Genomic DNA, 22,447 nt, shown 5'->3' with positions numbered 1-22,447 from the left:
TGACAAAGTCAATTAAATGTATACATTTGACACAGTGGAAAAAAAAATAGAAATATTCCCCCAAATCTTGGGACTCATATAACTTTAGTTCGTTGCCCTTCATGTTGTGGTAATTACAAAAGGCCAGCAAACATTTAAAAAAAAAATGTCTTGCGTAAGCCTGAAACCTAAGAAAGGATGTCCCTATAGGCTCTTGCTGAAGTTGGTTATCTCTGGACTTTTATTTTTTTAACCTTCTGGAAAAAACTGCCAACTAACTTTGGCCCAGCTCCATCTGTTCTTCCTTGCTGGCCCCAGTGGAAATGCAGTCTCTGCCTTATTCCTCTGCCTATTCAGGCAGACTGACAAGTCCACGTTCAGTTCCTCCTATTTTAATAAAGCCATCACTTTTCAACAGAAAATTCATAATTGAGTAAATCATATGCAAATCACACCTACACCTGGGGAATTCTGTTTAGTCCACAAAGGACAGCTACCCAATTTGCAAGCACAGCATCTAAATAAAGCTAAATCAAGACTAATGGCACATGTCAAATTCCCAAATGATACGGTCAGCTTCTCCCTGTGTTTATTCTAGAACAACAGCACCCTACAAATTTTTGAGGCTTAGCAACTCTGCTTTATTTTTAACTTTTATTTGTTCAGTCTCCCCTTATCAACCCCTTGCAAAAGCTTCTGTGGCCACACAATCATAGCAGACGGTGTTGTTGAGTGCACGTTCAACCCTCTGAGTCCTAGATAGGTAATGAGTTATAGTTATTCCTGATAATGGATATTTTCTAAACTCTTAGCCTTGAAACTTACAACCTTTAAATAAACATTAAGTGAAAGTAATATTTTTGTTACATGTTATTTTAAAAATAGGGAAATACAGATAATTGTGAAAAAAACATCAAAACCATTTTGTTAACATATTGAGATAGGACTTTTTGCTTTGTAATTTTGTGCGTGGAGGCACGCTTTTATTTACTGCTTCAACATTCAACAGATATTCATTTTGTGTTTTCCAAGCACTAGAAACTAGGTGTAAGGAATATAGCGTTGAAGAAAAGCCTCTCCTTACACGGAGCTTACTTTCTAGATTCTCTTCACAAAAATGGAATCATTCCATACCTACAATTCTAAAGCCTGCTTTTATTCCATTTAAAGTATATTGCATGCATTGTTATGCTAACTATAGATCTGTGCAGTATTTTCAAATGACTACTTAATAGTTCAGCATTTGTTCCATTATGAATCTAGTTCCATAATAATAAAGTTTCCAGTGTGTTCTGTTATTATTGTACGAATAACTTTTCAAAGGAAATTTCTACACTGACACATAAATAAATTGGCACATTTTCTTCTTACTTATACAAACTTCACACTCTAGTGTTCTGTTTTGTTTTGTTTTTGAGACAGGGTCATGCTCTGTCACCCAGGCTGGAGTGCAGTGGCAATATCGCAGCTTACTGCAGCCTCGAACTCCGGGGTTCAAATGATCCTCCCACCTCAGCCTCCTGAGTAATTGGGACCGCCGGCGCATGACACCATGCCTGGTTAATTTTATTTATTTTTTGTAGAGACAAGGTCTCACTGTGTTCCCCAGGTTGGTACCTAACTCCTGGACTCAAGTGATCCTCCTACCTCAGCCTCCCAAAGTGCTCAGATTGCAGGCATGAGCCACCGCGCCTGGCCCACACTCCAGTGTTTTGAGTCCTAGCTCATATACTCCTTTCAAAGTAAACATGTAGATCACTTTACCATTATCTTTATATCTCCTCATATGGATAGTCCATTTTTAAAAAGCAGCTCCCAATTAATTGTTATTTTAAACAGCAACAAATATCCCTGTGCATGTACTTACACACATTTATGTGAATATTCATTCCTTTATTTAAACACTTTAAAATTGAAATATGTGCTTGTTATAAAAATTGTAAGTACAGAAATGTATTAAATGAAAAGTATAAGCTACATCCTATCCTTTCTTCCTACTCCTAGTTCAACTCCTTGGAAGTAAACCACAGATATTCTCTGCACATTTATGTTTCATATGAATTTCTTCCACAGATCCCATATGTGCTACCTAGTGTGTTTGATCATATAGTATCCATGCCTTCTCTCCTTCAAAACTGCACCCTGATTTTCAAGAATACCTATTCTTCTTGCACTAAATCTGCTCCAACTACTCCAGCTCCCTTATTTTTCACACAGGTTAAAACAAATTAAAACTATTGCAGCTTGTGGGCCTGTTCACTTGCTGCTTACATAGCCTTGAAAGCTTATCCTCAGATCCCCCTAGCTCCCTCTCTCAACATTTTAGGTTTTTGCTCAGCTTTTATCTTGTCAGTGCAGTATTCCATTACAACCCCATTTACCCCTTTTAAAATGGCAGCCCTAGCCCCACACCTCCCATCTCCCTTCTTGGTTCCACTTTTCTCCAGAGCATTATTCATCATCTGACATTCTATTTTCCTTATGTGAACTTTTGTTTATTATTTGAATTCCCCCATTAGAATGTAAGCGTCATGAGGGTAGGAATTTTTGTCTATTTTGTCCACGGTTATATTGTTCATGCTAGAACATTTATTACCATATAATAAATAAATACTTAATGAATATTTAATAGATGAATAAATAGCAGTGAAGGGCACACATAAGTTGAGAGCTAACTAGACATTAGTTTGAGTCTCAACTTCACTAAAGCTATAATGATAGCTCTGTGATCTTGGACTAATTTCTTAATATATCTAAACTTCCATTTCTTCATCTGTAATGGAAGGTATTCAAATTAATTGTTTCATAGGGTGTTATGACGATTAACAGAGATTCCATCATGAAAAATGTTTAAGGCAGTACCTGGCACATAGCAAGCACTCAACAAAGCATTTATTCTTCTTCTCCTTCTCCTTCCCCTTCTCCTTCCCTTCCCCTTCCCTTTTCCCTCCTCCTCCTCCTCCTTCTTCGTCTTCTCCTCCTGCTCTTCTTCTTCTTCCCCTTCTCCTCCTTCTACCTCCTCTCAATCCTCCTCCTCTTCTCCTCCTCCTTCTTCTTCCTCCTCTTTCTCCATTTTGTTATTATTATTACAAGATAAAAAGCAAAACCATGTTATTTTTTTCCTTAGAGTTCCAACTTTGTGCATAGCATACAAAGCATGTGGAACCTTTCATGTGCAACAAGCTGACACATGTCACTCTCCAGTGTATCCTAGCACTGCAATGCAGGTAACACTGCCAAATCAGAAGTGTCTTTCTGCTTTGCTCCACCAGAGTAATTTGCTACTAGGGCAGTCATTTGAATATGGGGACACTGTAGCCTCTTTCTACATGGTATGGAATGGCCATAAAGATTGGTCTAAGTTTAGAGTTGCTCATGTTAATGAAAACCTGGAACCTGGGACAGTGCCAACATTTCTGTATTAGTATGTAAAGACATACTTGAGACTGGGAAAAAAGAGGTTTAATGGAATTACAGTTACACATGGCTTGGGAGGCCTCACAATCATGGCAGAAGGCAAGGAGGAGCAAGTCATGTCTTACATGGATGGCAGCAGGCAAAAAGAGAGAGCTTATGCAGGAAAACTACCATTTTTAAAACCATCAGATCTCATGAGACTTATTCACCACCAATAGAACAGTATGGGAGAATGATTTAATTATCTCCCACTGGGTCCCTCCCACAACACGTGGGAATTATGGGAGTACAATTCAAGATGAGATTTGGGTAGAGACACAGAGCCAAACCATATCAGTTTCCTCGAGTGTTTTAGTGATACACTCTAGGTTCATACACTCAAAATATATAGCTATCCCATTCCTAGTTCACAGCAGTAAAGGACAAATTAACAAAAGAAGAAACTCACTTAGTTTCTTGAAATTCAAGAAAAGAGGAAATGACCCATTTGTGTTTCTCACAGACTAATTCCCAGAAATTTCTAGCCAAGACTCAGGCTCCAAGTTTAGGCATTACCATATTTTTCATTCACTCAACAAAGTTTTTAAAATAAACACTATGGGGAAGTCACCATAAAATATGCCATGAAGACTCTTTCTGTCTAAAGAGAATTGTTACTAGTTATAAAAGTCATAAAAGCTGTTTATTGAGAAATTATTTTGTTTCAGGCATTCTATGCAGGAACTTAAATCCAAAATGATTGGGGTGTGGCAGATATGATGAAATCTACATTATAGATAAGAAAACTGAGGTTCAAAGAAGTTACCTATGTAAGGTCACAAGATAGATTGTGACTGAGCCAAGGGTCAAACCCAATGCTAAAAAACTTGGAAGCCCACGATTTTTGCAACATTTTATATTGCTTCTGAATATTTTAATCTAGAGGGGAAAAATATAAAAGCTTATCAATAATATGAATTATATATAAGTTATTCAATTGCATCCAAGAAGCATTTATTGAGGATGTAAAGCACTGTTCTGCATTTGAAGGAGGTATAAAGCCTTGAATAAGATAGTCTACCCAGATCTTCTTCAGGGGATTGTACTCTAATATGTACAAATAAGTGCTATAACCGAATTAGCAGAGAACCTTATTTCTGATTAAAGAAGATCAGAGAAGGTATCACAGATAATGTAAGTTAGCCACTTCTGGAAGGTTATAAGAGTATTTCAGCAAGTGGAGAAGGGTGGGAAAAACACAGCTAAGCACAGACACTTGGTGTGATATTGAGCATGTGTGAGTAGTCTGAAAGGGCAATTACTGTTGCACCAACCTGAAAGAGCTATAAAGAGATTCACTGGCTATAGGAGGCAAGCCACATCATTGCCAGGTAAAGAGTCATGGGAGACTGTAGACCAGGAAGGTTGAGCTGGATGATATCACAGCAAAAATGCAGCAGTTCAGGAAAATCTGGGTGCAGAAGGATTGTGAATCACAGGCTTGCAGTTGCTGGGCCACACGAACTGGAGAGATGTGGTAATAATGGGGAGATGACTGTGTGTAGAACCAGCCATTCTCAAGGTTCCAGATGGAACTGTGGAGTGGTGATAGGATCATTTCAACAGGCTCAAAATGTCCATTTCTGACCAGCTGTCCCCTGGGTTTGAATCATCAGAATCTTCAGTCTAGCAGTAGGATTACTTTGAAAAGGCTTCACTAGAGTGGGGGCCTGGTTTTTGTTGACAGGAATGGTGTGGAGCAGCCTTAGGTTAATGGTATGACTACTGAAAAGTAAACCCTCAAATGCTAGAGTGTTTTCCCAGGGTACTGTCTTAGCCCCAACAGATCAACAAAGACCTTTTTGTAGAATATTGCCAAAAAAGATGCTTTTGTTTTGAATGCTCTTCTAATGCTTCCTGAAAGTATTAGGTTGGTGCAAAAGTAATTGCGGGGTTATTTTGCCGTTAAAAGTATTGGCAAAAACCGCAATTACTTTTGCACCAACCTAGTATTTGATTGTTCCCTACTTCAAAGTGTTTTATTGATGCCAGAGAAACCTAAGAAATACTCTATGGGGGTTTAACTCAGGTATCTATTGTTTTTTCAGTTACAAGACCTACTGTTAGTTTAAACCTTGACATAGAAGATAATAGATAAAAGCATACTGTTATTCTGGTAGAAATTAAAAGTAAAATGGCTGCTCAGGTGAGGCTGTACTGTTTTTCTGTTATTCTGAATTGACTGGCAGTTTGATTAAATGTATTATTTTACACTGAAAATGTATACCAATGACTATGGCTATAACATGTTTAATTGTATAATTTATTATGGGTACATTTTGGTTATTGAAAAGATACTGCTTTTAAAATGTTCTTTTTTCTTCTTTTTTGAAACAAAGTCTCACTCTGTTGCTCAGGCTGGAGTCAAGTGGCACAGTCTTGGCCCTCTGTAACCTCTGCCTCCTGGGTTTAAGTAATTCTCCTGCCTCAGCCTCCCGAGTAGCTGGATTACAGGCATAGGCCACAATGCCTGGCTAATTTTTGTATTTTTAGTAGAGATGGGGTTTCACCATGTTGGCCAGGCTGGTCTCAAGTGATCCGCCCGCCTCAGCCTCCTAAAGTGCTGGGATTACAGGTGTTAAAATTTGCTTGGTTGGTTTTTTTTTTTTTTGAGACAGAGTTTCACTCTTGTTACCCAGGCTGGAGTGCAGTGGCCCAGTCTTGGCTCACTGCAACCTCCACCTCCTGGGTTTAAGAGATTCTCTCGCCTCAGCCTCCTGAGTAACTGGGATTACAGGTGCCTGCCACCACGCCCAGCTAATTTTTGTATTTTTTAGTAGAGACGGGGTTTCACCATATTGGCCAGGCTGGTCTTGAACTCCTGACCTCAAGTGATCTGCCCGCCTCAGCCTCCCAAAGTGCTGGGATTACAGGCATGAGCTACTGTGCCCGGCAAAATGTGCCTGTTCTTGTAATGATGTCTTAAAGTTCTGAACATCACATACAAAATAAAACCAGGTGTTTTCATTCTTAAAGTCCTCACCGGGAAAGAAAGTTCACCTCAGGTGCTGCTGAGATTTGCACCATTCTCTAAAGTGGAAGAAGCTGTGAGGAGGCAGAGTCGAGAGCAGTACTACTTTCAAATCAGGAATCCCTGCCTCAAGGCATTGCCCCAGAGCCGTATAACCCACACAGGCTGTTCACCTTTCTTAATGTTAGAACCTGACCTCCTCAAGAGAAGAATCTTGTTAATCATACCAACAACTATTTTGTTCTTTCCGCCTCGTGCTTTGCAAGGCAAAGGGGTGCAGGAATTGGAAGGGAGAGTGGATACTCCTCCTTCTCCTGCTACTACTACTATTGCTACTGCTGCAAACGCTACCAATTCTTTGGCTGCTAGCTAAGATTTGTCGGGCATTTTCTATTTGCTATCCCTTACTCTAAGCATTCAAATATACTAATTCAATCTTTATAGTAACTCTATCAAGTAGCTATTTTTAATCTCCATTTTACAGGTGATGATCTGAAACAGAGTGATATGGGTAGGCTTTGTGTCCTCACCTAAATCTCATCTTCAATTATAATCCCCAGGTGTTGTGGGAGGGACCTAGTGGAAGGTGATTGGATCATGGGGGCAGTTTGCCCCATACTGTTCTCGTGATAGTGAGGGAGTTCTCACGAGATCTGATGGTTTTATAAATGGCAGTTTCCCCGGGTTTTTTTCCTCTTTCCCACCACCACGTGAAGAAGATGCTTCCCTTTCTGGGATGATTGGAAGTTTCCCGAGACCTCCCCAGCCATGTGGAACTGTGAGTCTATTAAACCTCCTTTCTTTATAAATTACCCAGTCTCGGATAGTATCTTTACAGCAGTGTGAAAACAGACTAATACACACAGCGAGGATACATAACTGGCTTGAGTTTACACCACTAGTAACTAGTAGAGTGTGGTCTAACTTAATCTACTTTATCAGAAAATGAAAGCATTAACATGTACTCTTTTAAAAATATTTGTTGACATACTCCAACATGTAACTCCATGATAAAATTTCGTCTATGGAGGCTGAATAAACAACTGAGCCACTTGGCCAGCTTTGACCCTCCAATATTTTTCTATCTACAAAAATAGCACAGTTTATCATCTTTTTTAGAATAAGGAGGTTTATAGTTAGAGGCAAAGTGGAGTCATTTTTCTGCTTCCATGACTAGGAATTGGTATCTTTTGTATAGTTGTTTAAAGGTATGTTAATAAACATGAGGGAATTCACATTGCCTATCTGAAAAGTTTGTTTGGCTTTGTTGTATTGGGTTTCTTTTGGGAGGACATAAAGTGATGTGAATTCTTCTAACCCTCATTCCAGGGTATAAGAAAGAGATAAACAGCAAAGTCCACAAAGGCATACTAATAATTGCCTACATAGTATGTCTGCTTGGGGCAATGATATTTCGAGCCTTGGAGAAAGACTCTGAGGTACAGCAGTGACAGTCGGCCATTAAAAAACTTTCTAATATGATCTGAGAAGATGTCGAGCTTTTTCTGCAGTTAAGAGATTAAGATATGGTTATTGTCAGAGTCATAAGACTGCTATCCATGTAGAAAAGTTGTTTAGTGTAAAAATTCCACGAAATAAATTCCTTAATTGAGGTTCAATACAGTTCAAAACAGGACATTTTGTTTCAGCTGTCGACCAGATAGGAAAGACTAGAGTAAGAGCAAGGAAATCATGCAAACTGGGAAGAAAGATGAAGGTAGCATGTGAGAAGAAAGTAGAAGGAGGCAAAAATCAGAGAAGGAACAAATTACAACCCAATCATTAGATGAGTATAAAAACTAAAAATATTCTGATTGATGTAATCCTGAGAAGTTTCTTTTACCATTGTTCCTTATGAAATTCAAAAGGGTGTTCTGAAAGGAGATAATAATTTGGCAGAAAATATGGCTTATTTTTCTTCCTCTTTTTTCAAAGATTATGATGTTCTAAATTATGGACACATTGCCTTAAGCCTTTCCTTATGGTATCTTTTGTGATAGAGAAAATGTAATTCTAATGAAATTATTGTTATTACTCTTTTCCTTTAGAGTTTGTACAACCTATGCCAGCCATTTCCCAACTTTGATGCCATGAGACATTTCCTTAAACTTTATTATAAAAGTTTTACAATTTTGCATTTTTTACATTTAAATCATTAATCTATCTTAATTGTGTGTGTGTGTGTGCGTGCATGTAAAGCAAGATCTAATTTTACTTATTGTTCCATATGGAGAGCCAATTGTTCCAGAACAATTTATTGAACAACTATTTCCTCATTTTTAATGTTGTCTATCATATTTGAGATTCTCATATGTACATAAATCTGTTTTTGGACTTTTGATTCTGTTCTGTTTGAATTACAATAGCCTTGGAATAAGTCCTGAAATAAATGTTTTTACTCTTTTGTATGAATATCATGATCAAATTCATACAAATGAATCAAATTCCATGATACACTCTGCTGAAGTTTTGATAGAAATGTCTTTGAATTTGAGGAGAATTATTATATGATGATATTGTACTTTTAAACACAAGGTGTTTCTCCATTTAGGGCTGCTTCTATGTTTTTCTAAGTTTTTCAATAAAGATTTATAATTTTTTCCATTAACATGTTTGTACATATTTTATTATCTTTATTTGTAGGTGACATATAGTTTTGTTGCTATTATGGATGACATCTCATCACCACCATCATTATAATAATCACTAGTGTAATATTATTACATATTCTGATTGATTTACTAATTGTCACATTACCACCAATTTGAAGTTTGTGTAGTCTCTTATATTTTCTAAGTAACAATTATGTTGTCTGTGAATAATTGTTTTTCTTTTCTAATTTTATTGGAGGTTTGATGGGGGTAATATTTATTTTTTAACTCTATAATTTTCAAATTTTAAAAAATCAACTCTGAGGTATAATTTTTATAAAATAAAATCCACTCATATAAAGTATACAGTTTAATGAGTTTTCCAAATGTATACATCAACATAAAAACCATCAAAATCAAGCTATAGAACATACGCATTATCTCAAAAATCTTTCTTAGGCTTTTCTTTTCCTTTTTTTTTGAGATGGAGTCTCGCTGTGTCACCCAGGCTGGAGTGCAGTGGTGCGATCTGGGCTCACTGCAAGCTCTGCCTCCCGGGTTCATACCATTCTCCTGCCTCAGCCTCCCAAGTAGCTGGGACTACAGGTGCCCGCCACCACGCCCGGCTATTTTTTTTTTCTTTTTTGTATTTTTAGTAGAGACGGGGTTTCACCGTGTTAACCCGGATGGTCTCTATCTCCTGACCTCGTGATCCGCCGGCCTCAGCCTCCCAAAGTGCTGGGATTATAGGCCTGAGCCACTGCGCCCGGCCTTTTCTTAGGTTTTTCTAAATTCCCTCTCCCCCAGTCTCAGGCAACCACTGATCTATTTTTACTTGCTATAATTTTGTGTTTTCTAGAATTTCTTATACATGGAATCATCTATTATGCAGGAATCATATATTTATAGTCTTTTACAGCTCGCTTATTTCCTTTAGCATGATATTTTTTATATTTACCCATATTATTTCACTTACCAATATGTCATATTTTATTGCTGAGTAGTATTCTATTGTATATCTATACCAAAATTCCATTTATACAAATCGATGAACTTTGAGTTGTTTCCAGATTTGGGCTATCACAAATATTTTTAATGTCTTTTGTGAGGAAACACACTTTCGTTTTTATTTTGAGACGGAGTCTCGTTCTGTCGCCAGGCTGGCGTGCAGTGATGCAATCTCGGCTCACTGCAACCTCCTCCTCCCGGGTTCAAGCTATTCCCCTGCCTCAGCCTCTGGAGTAGCTGGGATTACAGGCGTGCACCACCCTACCCGGCTAATTTTTTGTATTTTTAGTAGACTGAGTTTTACCATGTTGGCCAGGATAGTCTTGCTCTCCTAACATGGTGATCCGCCCGCCTCAGTCTCCCAAAGTGCTGGGATTACAGGCTGAGCCACCGTGCCCGGCCATGAAATATACTCTTTTTGGTAATGCCTAGGAGTGAAATTGATATGTGAAATACTAAGTGTGTGTATAACTCTATAAGAAACAGCCAGAATGGTCTTTCAGAGTGGTTGTATAATTTCACACTCCCATCAACGATACGTCAGAGTTCCAGTTGCTCTGCATCTCCACTGAAATTTTATGTTGTTAGGTGTTGCATTTTAACTGATCTAATGATGATATCTCATTGTGATTTTAATTTGCATTTCTCAGATGATTAATTATGTTAAGCATTTTTATGAATTGGCCATCTTATATCATCTCTTGTGAATTGTTCGTTCAAATATCTCCCTTTTTATGTTTGACTTCTTAATGCTCTTACATGTCCTTTTTATATAGTTTATTATTTGTTTATTTATATATTTCAAGTTAGTTTTGGTGAATTCTATGAGTAATCAAAATTTATTGTTCTTGTTGTTTTTAATATGAATATCCTGTTGTTTGTTGTTTCAGAATCACGTTTTTAAAAGACTGTCTTTTTTATGGTTGCATAGTGTTCAAAATGAACAGGATATAATCCCAGAGTACTCAGTGTATGAAAAAACACAAAAATCTCAACTGATGATGAATTCTCCCAGGTTTTGTGTGTCTGAAAAAGTTTTTATTTGCCTTTTTTTAAAATGATATTTTCATTGCATATTTTATTCTGGCCTCGCACCTTAAAGATGTTGTTCCATTGGTTTCTGGTTTGCATTACTTATGACAGGAAGCCTGTTTTTTGTTTTTTGTTTTTTGTTAATATATTTCTTGCTCTTTACATACTGTGTCTTTTTTCCTCTGGCTACATTTTAGATAGCTGGTTTTTAGCAATCTGATTATGCTGTGTATGTGTTTTTTGTGTGGAAGGATGTTGGTGTATGTGTGTGTGTGTGTGTGTCCATCCTGCTGGTGGTTCATTGAGTTTCTTGAAACTAGGTTTATAGTTTTCATAAAATTAGAAAAATTTTAGTCATTGCCCTCATTTCATCAAATTTAAAATTTTTCAGTCATTATTCTATACCCTACTGTCTCCCAATACACATACTTAATACATTCTATATTTGACTGAGACTCTGATTTTGAGGGGTGTTTTGTTTCTCTGTATGCATCCATTTTGATAAAATCTGCTATGTGTTTATATTTATGAATTTTTTCTTCTGCTTGCAATCCCATCTATTGAAATATTATTTTCTATTGCATTTTTCATCTTTAAAATTCCCATTTGTTATACTTTTTAAATATTCTATTTCTCCCCTTGTTATGTTAATGCTTCTTATATCCTTTAGGTAGTTATAATAGCTCTTTTACGATTCTTGTCTGCTAGTTCCATTACTCTGTTATTTATGGGTCTGTTTCTATTGAGTGATTTTTCTCCTGATCATTGGTCATGTTTTCCTGCTTCTTTGTATGTCTAGTATTTTTTTAATTGGATAATGAATATTGTAAATTTTATATTTTAGAGTGCTTGGGTTTATGATGTTTCTTTAGATTCCTGGGACTTTCTCTGGCAGGCAATTTATTACTTAAATATTACTTTCATTTTTTTTCAAGATTTGTTTTTAAGCTTATTTCAGGCTTAAAGTAGCCAATATTTTTCTGGGGCTAATTTTGTTGCACTTCTAAGTCCTGGCCTTTCTTGATTCTCTATTGAATTTCCTCAGCATAGAAAATCATCTCTTTACTCTAGCTGAGAAAGCTCATTTCCTACCCTGTGTGAGCTTTAGGAATAGTTCAGTATATAGGCCCCAGTTATTATTCTTTCCCAATATATGAGTTGTCTGTTACAGCATAACAATATTTCCACAAACTTAGTAGCTCAAAACACATTTATTATCTTGGTTTCTGTGGGTCAGAAGTTTGAGTACAACTTAGCTAGGTCCTCTGCAAGACAGCAATCAAGATGTCAGACAGGAGTGTGGTCTCATCTGAGGAAAAATCCCCTTGCAAACTCACATGGCCTTTAGCAGCATTCAGTTCCTTGCAAGTGGCCAGACCAGTGACCATAGTTGCTCACTAGCTGTCAGCCAGAGGTTATCTCCCAGTCCCTGTTGCATCACCAGTAGGCAGTTCACAATATGGCAGCTTGCTTCTTCAAAGCCAGCAAGGTAGAGACTGCATGGTCTCTACCATGGTTTCTCATGGTGTTTTTGATTTGCATATCTCTAATGATTAGTAATGGTCATGTACATGATTCAATGTATATGATTAGATTACATAAGATTGTAGTGCCCAGTCTCATTCTTTTGCATGTGGATATCCAGCTTCCCAACACTGAATGTTGAAAAGACTATTCTTTCCCCATTAAATAGTCTTAACACCTTTGCCAAAAATTATTTGAACATATATGCAAGGGTTTATTTCTGGGCTGTTTATATTCTATTCCATTGGTTTACGTGTCTGTCATTATGCCAGTACCACATTGTTTCGACTCCTATACCTTTGCAGCTTTGAAATTTAAAAATGTGAGACCTCTAGCTTTGTTTTTCAAGATTGTTTTGGCTATTTGGCATCTCTTGATATCCCATACCAAATTGGAAAGAATGTTTCTATTTCTTACAAAAAACTATTGGGATTTTGATTAGAATTTTTAAAAATCTATAGATCACTTAGGGTAGTATTGATCTCATAAAAATGTTAAGCCCTCCAATTCATGAGCAAAGGCTATCTTCCCACTTGTATTTTCTTTAGTTTCTTTCAGCTACATGTTGTAGATTTCCTAGGTTAAGTTTATTCTAAGTATTCTTTTTGATGCTATTACAAACAGAATTGTTTTCTTAATTGCCTTTTTGGATTGTGTCTAGAAATCAACTGAATTTTGTGTTGATACTGTATCCTGCAACTTTGCTGAATTCACTTATTCTGATAGGGTTTTTAATGGAATCTTTAGGGTTTTTCTACATACACGATCATGTCATCTATAAATGGAGATAATTTTACTTCAACCTTTCCAATTGGATGCCACTTATTTATTTATGCTTATTTGCTCTGTCTAGGATTTTCACACTATGTTAAATAGAAGTGGCAAAGCAGACATCCTTGTCTTGTTAATCTTAAGGAAAAAGTTTTCAGTATTTTACCATTGAGCATGATATTAGCTGTTTTTAAATATATGGCCTTCTTATGTTTGTTTGGTTTCTCTCTATTCATTAGTTTCCTTTCTATATGGTAGTTTGCTTCTTTCTCTAAACATTTAGTATTTTTTTTTTTTTTATCATGAAAGGGTGTTGAATTTTGTGAAATGCTTTTTCTGCATCAATCAAGATGATCATATGGGTTTTTTCTTCATTTTGCTAATGTGGTATATTATAGTGACTGATTTTCATATATTTGATTATCCTTGCATTTCAGGAATAATCTCAATTGGACAAGTCATACAATTCTTTTGGTATGCTGTTGAATTCTCTTTGCTAGTATTTTATTGAGGATTTTTGCGCCAGTATTGTGAAGCAAATAACGTCTGTTGCCTATCACCATGAGTAGCAGTTTTGGGACATCAAACTCCTGGATGGTTTGCATGTGTCTTCCAACTTGCAAGAAAATTGCCAAGAAAGGCACAGCTTACACAGGCATTGGATGGAGCAATGCTTTACTTACGTAAAGAACAGGCAGAAAAATATCAGCTTAAATGGCAAGCAAGGGTCCTTCATGGCCAACAGATTTTGCCTCACAACTAATGCAAGGAAACTGTCTACTACAAGTGAAGAATCTTGACCTCTTCCCCATGGGGTCTGAAATATAAAAAGTGAGGGATGAGCCTGGGCTCCAGTGACACACATGCTTAAGCAGAACAAAGGAGTATACACCAATCCTGCAACAGGGAAAGATATTCCCAAACACCCAAATAATGCCCAGCACAAGCTGCAAGGGCTCCTTACTTTCCTGTAAGGAAATGTTCCAGGCTCACAGTCAGTCTTATGTGACTATGCAGAGGACAAGAATCCGTGCATGACTGCCTTTTCCCACAATTTTCCATCAGGGATAGTGGTCTGTAGTTTCCTTTTCTTGTAATGTCTTTGTATCAGGGTAATGCTGGCCTCGTAGAATACATTTGGAAGTGTATTCTATTCTATTTTTTGGAAGAGTTTGAGAATCATTGGTGTTACGTCTTCTTTACACTGTGTTTGATAGATTAACCAATGATGCCACCTGGGTTTAGGCTTTTCTTTGTTGAGAGATGTTTGATTACGGATTTAATCTGCATACTAGTTATAGGTCTGTTCATATTTTCTTTAATGATTCAGTCTTGGTAGGTAGTGTTTTTCTCAGAATTTATCCATTTTATCTAAGTTATCAGGTTTGTTGGTATACCATGTTCTTAGTACTTTCTTGTAATCTTTTTTATTTCTGTTAAGTTGGTTGTAGTGTCCCCTTGTTCTTTTCTAATTTCATTATTTGACTCTTTCTTTGCTAATCAATGTAGCTAAAGACTTGTCAATTTTGTCAGTCTTTTGAAGAACCAGCTTTTAGTGTTGTTGATTCACCTATCTTTCTGTTATCTGTTTTGTTTCTCTGCCTTAAACTTTATCGTTTTTTTCCTTTTACCAGTTTTGAGTTTAGTTTGTTCTTTCTCTAGCTCCTTAAGGTATACATTTAGGTTGTCAATTTGAGATATTTTTAATGCAAGCATTTATAGCCATAAATTTGCCTCTTAGCACTACTTTCACTGCATCTCGTAAGTTTTAGTATGTTATGTTTTCATTTTTATTTGTCTCAATATATTTTCTAATTTCTTTTGTGATTTCTTGACACGTTGGTTGCTTAAGAGTGTATTAATTAATTTCCACATATTTTTAGGTTTTCCATTTTTCCTTCTTGCTATAATTTTTAGTTTTATCCCATTGTGATTGGAAAAGATATTTTGTATTATTTCAATATTTTAACATTCATTAAGACTTGATTTGTGACCCAAAATATAGTTGGTCCTGGAGAATGTTACATGTATACTTGAGAAAAATGTGTATTCGGCTGTTGGGTGGAGTGTTCTGTTTATTTTTCTTAGGCCCAATTAGTCTAGTGTTTTTCAATTCCTCAATTTCCTTATTGATTTTCTCTCTGGTCCTTCTATTCATTATTGAAAGTTGGTCACTGACATCTTCTACTATAATTATAGGAAGACCTGTTTTTAATTCTGTCAGTGTTTGCTTCATGCAGTTAGGAGCTCTTATGTTTGGTGCTTATATGTTCATAACTGTTAAATCTTCTAGTAAATTGACCTTTTTATTATTATACACTGTCCTTTCCTGTCTCTCTTCACAGTTTTTAACTTATTCTATTTTGTCTGATAGTAGTATAGCCACTTCTCTTTTAGTTACTATTTGCATGAACTAGCTTGTTATCATCCTTTCACTTTCAATCTATGCATGTCCTTAAATCTAAAGCGAGTCTCTTGTAGAAAACAAATAATTGGATTGTTTTTTCAATCCATTCTGCCAATCTAATGTCTTTGGGAAGTTTAATCCATTTACATTTAAAATACTGATAGGAGAGAGCTTTCTATGTCATTTTGTTGTTTTCTGTGTATTTTACATTTTTACACCTCGTTTCCGTCCTTATTGATTTCCTTCGTGTTTAGTTGATCTCTTTGTAGTGACCAGAGACAAATTATACAATAAATGCATTATACTTTATTAAGAAATCTCTGCCTGTAGTCTCTTGCCCCAAGTGAGTCTGTAGATAATATTTAATAATCTAATGTATAATTTAAAATATTTCTTTTATTTTATGCTCTAATTAGCAGAAAACTGAAGACATTTTGACTCCCTTCTCATTTCCTTTTGAGTACCTTCTGTAGATATTTTATTTGAGGTTTAATCATGGATTATTATATACAATATCCTAAAGTTATAACAATCTATTTTAAACTGATACCAACTTAATGGTTGTAAACAACAGCTGTACTCTTTTACAGCTCTACTCCACTTTTGTTATTGATGTTACAAATTACAATTTCATATATTGTATACCTATTAACAGAGATTTATAATTATTTTTTATTCTCTTGTCTTCTCTGGTCTTTTTTGGGCATGTATCTTCCCTGAGCCTGTGCACATGCTTTTTTCTTAATTCCCCCCATTATACACAGCTGTTTTTAAATGTCTTAATTTCCCTATGAGTTTCACCCCTGCATTTTCTCAAGGACTTATATGTTCTACTGTATTTTTCTGTCTGTAGTCTTTTGTTCCAGGTAAATTTGCAGATAATGTTGGAAACTTTAATGTCTGATAATTTAAATTTTTTACTTTATGCCATAATTAGCACAGTACAAATTGTATTATATGAAAAATCAAGATTTATTTATTATGTAATTTGTTTCTTGTCACTTCTCTTTGACTTCAAAGTCCATGTTCTTTCTGTTACATCTCATACATGTAGATTTCAATCATGAAAAATAAATGACAAGATCTGAAGGGAATGTAAAAGTTATAGTAGCTGCCATGTTAGGATGATTGAATTATGAGTGATATTTTTTCCCCCTTCAAAGAGTTTGCCTAAGATTTTTTTATAACAAAAGCAATAAATTATACAATTTTAAACTCAGAAATGCAGATAAATGGCACAGTAGAGTGGATTGCATTGTTATTTTTAAAATGAATATTATTTTAAAAGATGTTTTACATATTTATATTTTCTTTTCCTCATTTTAAAGCTTTCCTATAGGTAGAGATGATAAATAAATGACCATTTCAAAATCTTATCCTTATTCAAAAGAACAATTTTCAAAGGGGAAGTGAATTTTTCACCCTCAAAATGTGCTATAAAAATCGAAGATAATCCGAATGTTTGTAATTTAAAGTACATTTTTTCCTTGAAAGCAGTGAGAATTTTAGAAATCTTTAATTTTACTTTCTGGTTTTAAGATCAGATTCTAAAAGGAGGCATGTGTTTTGGTTTTTGTTTTTTTTTTTTTTGGTTGTTGTTGTTGGTTTTTTTTTTTTTTTTGAGACGGAGTCTTTCTCTGTCACCCAGGCTGGAGTGCAGTGGCACGATCTTGGCTCACTGCAACCAAAGAGGCATGTTTTTAGGTATTAATAAAAAGAAGGTGTTATGGGAAAAATTCACCATATGATTATTTACATTTTATTTCCTGTCTGTAATTTCTTCTTATGAAAGAGAATCAGCACATCATTTACTCACTCTTAATATCAATTTGGATTCTCCATGGTCTTTCCTGGATTGCTCTTCTATTTAATATAATAACTAGCTTCTTGCAAAAAATGGAAACAAACTAAGTAAGAACACATCTGAAACAGAGGGTGTAGAAGAAAAAAGAAGCCAGAGCTTGGAATACAATACTTGTAATAGTTTTCATTCATCAGGACTGCAGAATGTTTCCACAAAGCCTTTTCAAATGTTTCAGAAGAGAAAGGAGGAACAGAAAAATGATCAGATGTTTCTCAGTAAACTTCTTATATGGGTTATAGTTCCACATTAAATTTGTTCATTTTGTCACTTAAAAATAATTTTAAAATATAATGCAAGTCTCAACTTTACTTATTAATCCTCCCCACATCAGCCTCACCCCATATTTGGATCCAGACTGGCATTTTTATTCAGTAGCAGCTTATTCTGAAAGCTGTGTTTCCATTTTTCCCCCACCATGTACTTCAGTAAAGGTAGAAATACACATGTACAAATCTGTGGAGTTATTTTCATTTGGATATATTTTTTATACACATTATTTCTGATTATCAATCTAATTTTCTTTTTTTTTTTTTTTTTTTTTGAGACGGAGTCTCACTCTGTCGCCCAGGCTCGAGTGCAGTGGCATGATCTCTGCTCACTGCAAGCTCTGCCTCCCAGGTTCACACCATTCTCCTGCCTCAGCCTCCCAAGTAGCTGGGACTACAGGCACCTGCCACCATGCCTGGCTAATTTTTTTGTATGTTTAGTAGAGATGGGGTTTCACCATGTTAGCCAGGATGGTCTTGATCTCCTGACCTCATGATCTGCCCGCCTCGGCCTCCCAAAGTACTGAGATTACAGGCATGAGCCACCGCACCTGGCCTCAATCTAATTTTCTTAAAATTGTATGCATTTTTTTTAGCTCTCTCATATTAACTCAAAAAGTATGGCCTGAGGCTGAGGGATTTGTTGTTTCAGTAACTATGGTCCCTATATCATAGTAGCATCTTTTTTGGGAGAAATTAGGAAACTTAGCCTTTCATCTTATTCAATGTGATGTTTTAAAAAAATTCAAAGTATGAATTCTCTAAATATATACATAGATGCAAACATGGATATAGTTATGGATGGAAGAACAGGTAGATATAGATGTGTGTGTCTACAGTAATGGATAAATATGAGAGCCAGAGAGCCTCTATGTATCTTATAAAAAGACCCTTGTTTCCTTCAGCGGAAGGGCATAGCTGAGCAAGAGACTGAAAACCTAGTTCTTAGAGTCACAGTGCTCTAGTGACCTTTGAATACTCAAGGCAGATGTATTATGCAAAATCCAGGGCCCTAGTGGGCTTCCTGAAACATGAGATTGGAGAAATCTGGATGGATACTCCTAAGGATGTTGACTCTGCATCTTCTACCTCTGGACCCTCTAGCCTTGGAAAGGTGGCCCATGTTTCCCTAATAAGAGCATGTGCTTCTGTTGTGTTACGGTGTTACATCCTCACCTCCTCTCCTGGTTGCCAGACCAATAACTAGAGCTAAATCCCTACACTAACTGTCAAGAAACATGCTGGGTGGGATTAAGGAAAAAAGATACTATGTAATGAGGAATTACAAGAATTCATTGGCCTGTAACTGGGATTGGATTTTGAGGGTACTTGATCAAGGTGCACAAAATATAAAACTGGTCTTGCAAGAAATCACTGGATTGGTTGCACTTGCTTATGGATGGGATTTAACACCCTGAAAAAGGACCCTAGGGGAAGAGAAAATGCACTGCTGGGGTGGTTCTTGGAAGCATGGAAAAGTAATGGGAAGCACTGAATGAAATGGGAGTTCCCGAGTTGGCCCACCAGATGGTAGGGGGAGGTACAAGAAGGAATGAAGAGGCTGAAGGAAGTGGGCATGCTGGAAGACATATATAAGGCAAGAGACCAACCAGAAATTATGCTCCATGTTCATTACTGGGCACACCAGATTTCCTCTATACTACTTTATATTCCCATTATCTAGCACTAACTACATTTCTCTGACAGTCATGAGCAATCACATAAAACAACAGCATGGCTTCCTTTTTTGCCTTTTACCTCAGTGAAATGTGGACCTCAAAAGCATCAGAAGACTGTCTCTACTTCCAGTTTAGTGGAACCATTCTTGTCCTCTAGAGGGAGCATTCCTCCTCGGGTAATAAAATCTGTATCCCATCACAGGCAGGAATATGGGCATGTCATGTAAAAAAAAAAAAAAAAAAAAAAAAAAAAAAAAAAAAATTGTGGGTGGATCCTTCCATGTCATTTTGAGAAATGTCACCACCATTCCACAAATCTCAGTCTTCAGTCTGTGAGAGAAAGAACAGTGTTAGGTTTTGAGTTAAGGACATACACCACATTGGCAGGAAAACATGCTGACTTTGCAGTGTTTGTTGCCAGCTAGTGTCATAATTTCGCCTTCCATAGATGTTACGTATTTCTTTTTTTTTTTTTTTTTTTGAGATGGAGTCTCACTCTGTTGCCCAGGCTGGTATCTGTGCACCTTCTTTGACACACAGTGGAGGTGGGGTAGAGAGAAAAACTGGATTCTTTTTCCTGAAGTACAGCAAATAGGAAATGTCAAGAGTGGGTCATAAAATGGACCCAAGTCAGCGATGACTTGGATCAGGTGCCAGTGACAATGGGTCTTTACATGATATTTTGTAGTCTCCTTATTGGAACACTTACCAGAACAAATGGATCTCATTTTAATGAAAATATTGTCACCATAATCAACAATGCCTGCTGGCATGTGGGAAGGGTACATAATGAAGTTTAGAGTTCTGCATACAAAGATGGTAATACAGGATAGATGAAATATTTCTTTATACAAGTACAAAGGGAGGGACACACAGATGCTTCCAACTAAATCAATTTTAAAAATAAGCCATCAAGCCACAGAAAGACAGAGAAGAGCCTTAAATGTACACTGCTAAATAAAAGAAGCCAATTTTAAAAGGCTACATACTATATGATTCCAACTGTATGACATTCTGGAAAAGGCAAAACTATAGAGATAGAAAAAAATCAGTGGTTGCCAGAGGTTCTGGGCAAGGAAGAAGATGACTGGGTGGAGCACAGGAGAATTTTAGAGCAGTGAAACTATTCTGTATGATATTGCAATGTTAGATACATAATGTTAGGCCCTTGTCAAAACCCATAGAGCTGTACAACACGAAGAGTGAACCTTCATGTAAACTATGGACTCCAATTGATCATAATGTATCAATGAGTTATTAAAATCTTGCATTAGTGTGGGTGAGGGCTGCATTAGCCCTCAGTTGAGAGTGGGGCAGGGGGAGAAGGAGTATGTGGGAATGCTGTCTTTTAAATTCCTTTTTCTGTAAACCTAAAACTACTCTAAAACAGAGTCTACTGACTTTTTAAAAACTGAATTGGTATTTCTGAGATAAGTTTGGTATAAGAAAAAATGATTAGGATTCCAGAGAAAATGGAATTTTCTTTAAGATAGAAATTTTCTTTTTTGTAAGATAGAAATCTGGTTTCAACATTTTTGTCAAGATCAGAAGAAACTTTGCATCTTGTCTCCCATAAATATTAGTTTTATGTATTTGTCATGTACTCATTATGTATTTGAGTTTTATATATTCGTCATGCTGACTTTTTTTCTGACTCTTCTTTTTGCACTATTATAAAATAAGACTTTTTTCCTCTTAACTTCTATAATAGGCTTTCAAGATGTAATTCATTAGTATAAAAGGATTATGGGTGGGATTTTTTTGTTTGTTTTAGAATGGACTTTAAAACAGGTTCATCCTTAAACTAACAGACCTTTCCAGGCTGCAGAGGCTTCCAGATATCTTCACTTGAACAACCATCTTTAGATGTTCCACCTGAAATCTTCTTCTAAACCCCCAGTCTTTACCTTAGAGTATTGCAGTTGCCTCCTGGCTGGTTTTCCTGTTTGGCCCTGTTCCACACTTGCCACCTGTTCTTACCAGAGCAACCAGATGGGTTTCAGTAAAGTCAAATCATGCCATGACTCTACCAGAAATCCTGGAAGGAGTCCCATCTAGTCTGCTCCAGTCACACTAGCATTTTTGCTGTCCCTTGACTTTGCCTTTGCTGGTCCCTCTACCTGGAGTGCTCTTCTCCCAAATATACCTCCGGTTTGCTCCCTCACTTGCTTCAAGTGTTTCCTTAAATGTCACTTGTTCAATTTGTCCTGCATTAACCACTGTATTTCAAATGTTTGCCCTCTTTCCCATTTTTGATCTGTAGCACTTATCTTCTATACTATTTTGTTTATTCATTTATCTATTGTGTGTACTCTTTGTCTCTTTTCCCTAAACCATAAACCATGTGGGCAGGGATTTTGTCTGCTTTGTTTACTGCTGTATTCTCAACACTTAAAATCTACCTGGAATGTAGTAGATGCTCAATACGTGTTTATTGAACACATAGAATAAAAAAGGATGTCCTCTAAGAGCAGACTTCTTCTTGAGGTTTCTGTAGCAACACCCATAATAAATCTGGGACACTTTCTGGAGCAATTTACTTTCACATGGTCTTCATAGACATGGACCTATTTTTAATCCCACTTTCTAATGGAAATGGCTCGAAATATTTACTGCACAGCTGTAGAATGTAAGGAATATCAGATGTAGCCTCTGATTTCTGTTGAATAATTTTTGAGGGCTCATAGGGTAGATGTCATAATTATGTAAATAATACTTTTATTCCAAGAGCAATTGTTAAATTTAACACTCTTTCCACATTTTTATTTGTGGTAATGGTGTCCAACTTTCTTGAAGTGGTATTTTCAGATTCATATACTTGTTGCATACTTTCCATACCAGCTTTACGGTTTAATGTCCTCCAAAGTAATAGATCAAAAGGTATATATTTATTACTTTT

The 22,447-nt window shown here is 36.3% G+C and overlaps 2 long non-coding RNA genes across 6 annotated transcripts in view; one reads left to right on the top strand and one right to left on the bottom strand.

Annotated features, from left to right (window-relative positions):
- Nucleotides 1–3,659: 3,659 nt before the first annotated feature.
- LOC108586885 overlaps nucleotides 3,660–22,447 on the top strand; it is a 26,738-nt gene continuing 7,950 nt past the window's right edge. Inside the window, exons 1-2 of one of the 2 annotated variants that reach the window (XR_002523379.2) lie at nucleotides 3,660–5,151; nucleotides 7,123–7,184. This is a non-coding gene — a long non-coding RNA (uncharacterized LOC108586885). The remainder of the gene's footprint in view (nucleotides 5,152–7,122; nucleotides 7,185–22,447) is intronic. The other variant, XR_002523378.2, reaches the window with a different exon arrangement.
- The window catches only part of LOC108586884, a 26,473-nt gene continuing 16,772 nt past the window's right edge, over nucleotides 12,747–22,447 (bottom strand). For 2 of the 4 annotated variants that reach the window (XR_004184891.1, XR_004184892.1), the window contains exon 4: nucleotides 19,486–19,878. This is a non-coding gene — a long non-coding RNA (uncharacterized LOC108586884). Of the gene's footprint in view, nucleotides 14,150–17,355; nucleotides 17,762–19,485; nucleotides 19,879–22,447 lie in introns of those variants that run through there. The other 2 variants (XR_004184893.1, XR_001904835.3) reach the window with 2 other exon arrangements.

Source organism: Papio anubis, chromosome 7 (genome assembly GCF_008728515.1).
Source record: "Papio anubis isolate 15944 chromosome 7, Panubis1.0, whole genome shotgun sequence".
NCBI lineage: Eukaryota > Metazoa > Chordata > Mammalia > Primates > Cercopithecidae > Papio > Papio anubis.
Note: the sequence above shows the minus strand (reverse complement) of the source record. Positions and strands in the feature narration are given on the sequence as shown.